General features: G+C 43.0%; 1 pseudogene; it reads right to left on the reverse strand.

Moving 5' to 3' along the window:
- Window positions 1–283: 283 nt before the first annotated feature.
- LOC125417855 (ferritin light chain 1-like) lies at window positions 284–1,694 on the reverse strand (annotated as a pseudogene).
- Between the last annotated feature and the right edge of the window lie 232 nt (window positions 1,695–1,926).

Raw genomic sequence — 1,926 nt, forward strand, 5'->3', positions numbered from 1 at the left:
GAAAAGCTACAACCCCAACTCCAACTTTCCAAAGTGCAAAGGAAACAGTACACACTTACTATATTGCTATATGCAGGATAAAAAGGTATACATTTTGAAAAAAAATTTGACAGGAAAACAAAACACCCCCCAAAATGCTATGGTTTTGTTTGTTTGTTTGTTTCTCCTGTCTTTGCTTGTGGACTTCAACTTCCGTCTGACCTACCTCCACTGGAATCACTTGGACTCTCTTAGGGCTGCTTCGAAGTGTTCTCCTCTTTTCTTTAAACTAAACAACAGAAACTTAATTTTCAATGACAATGTTTATTTACCCATATGTATTTTTCAGTCATCTAGAGAGATTAACATTAAAGTGGCATAGCAGAATCCACAACACACACATTAGTAAAGCTGTAACAGAGTATGCGCATACCGTCTTACTCTATTTGGATTGCAGTTAGCCCTAAACTGTTAAGCATTCGAGGTGAAAAGAGAACTTGGTTGTATTGTTCATGACCATAAAGCAAAAAACAAGCCATTTACCAAAATGAAACACTATTTCTACTGGTAAGTTCCCGGCAAAATTTCTCCAGGGACGATTCATGGAGAGGTCAGTATGATAGTCGGTGTTCTCAGCAGCAACCTCGCGGGAGACGTCGTGATGACTCTCACAGGGCTTCTTGGGTTCCCTCAAATAAGCAGATGGCATCCTAGCAACTTGGAAATCAGGGAAAGCAATTGTATGGTGATTGGTGGGGAGCCAGCGAGCCTGCATGTGATATAGTCCAGGTAATCGGTTCTCTCTTCTACTAGGCCAAAATTAACTCTACATTTTAGAATACATCTGAGAGCAGTAGTCCAGCAACCAGAACTGATTCGAATCACACCTCTAAGACTGCATACAATTGTTACGAATTACTACAGTTTTTTTTTAACGACAAAACAAAGGTTTGCTTCATTAGTGTATGGATGACTCAGAAAAGAGTGGTTTACTTAACACTACTAGAAACTGACAGGCAACAAATCCTTCATGCTAGTCTCAAAAACACCCCCAGCCTAGCTGTTTTTGTCTCCACAAAGAAACGTTTTTGCTTCCATTTGTTTGGCATGTGACTTTAGCAGGTGATGCTGGGCTGGGTGAGAAGCTGGTATCAGAAAAACCCAGGTGGCTCTGTAAGGCCAAAGGCCATGAGTCTTTTGAGGAGACACGCCCTCAGGCTGTTCTCACTGGTCTGCGGGCAGAGGTTAGTCAGGAAGTCGCTAATCTTCTTGATGAGCTTCATCTCCTTCTTTAGCCACTGCTTCTCCAAGAAGTGGCAGAGTTGGAAGTCTGAGTTGGCTGAAGCCAGGAGAGCAGATTCATAAGGACTTGATTCAGATTCTTCTTCAAGGCCAAGGATGTTTCCATGACTTCCAGTCTCCCACCACATTGGTACTAGGGCAGCATCTGCACATCAGAGAGAGATGAGGTCACTGTGGCTGTGCTGATTTTGCAAGAGGAGAAGATAGTCACCCTGGTGCTTCTCTCCAGACAGATCTCCGGAGAAGTGAACCAGGTCTTTCACAGACATATTATCCTTGAAAAAGAATCCCAGAGAGAGGTAGGTACCTGAGGTCTGTAGGTGCGTGCTAATCAGGCGGTCAATTGTGGTCTCCACCTCCCCGGTGTAATTTTGAGGGCTCCAGGCACTCACGGTTGGTGAGAAAGATGGAACTTAGGAAGATGCTTGCTTCCAGAAACAGGAAATTGCAAATTGACCCAGAAGTTGTGCGTGTTGAGGCAGGAAGAGAGGGTAGTTATGAGTCTAAGGGGTGGGGCTGGGAGTTTCTCATAGGGCAATAGGTGAACAGTCTCACAATCTTTTCAGATAAGCATTTAATCTTGTAATTATTGGAATGGAGTCTTTATTTGTTCTGTGTCCTGGTTTTAAAAAAATCATAATTCTA

The sequence above is a fragment of the Myodes glareolus genome, chromosome X, assembly GCF_982192425.1.
Source record: "Myodes glareolus chromosome X, mMyoGla1.1, whole genome shotgun sequence".
In the NCBI taxonomy this organism is placed as follows: domain Eukaryota; kingdom Metazoa; phylum Chordata; class Mammalia; order Rodentia; family Cricetidae; genus Myodes; species Myodes glareolus.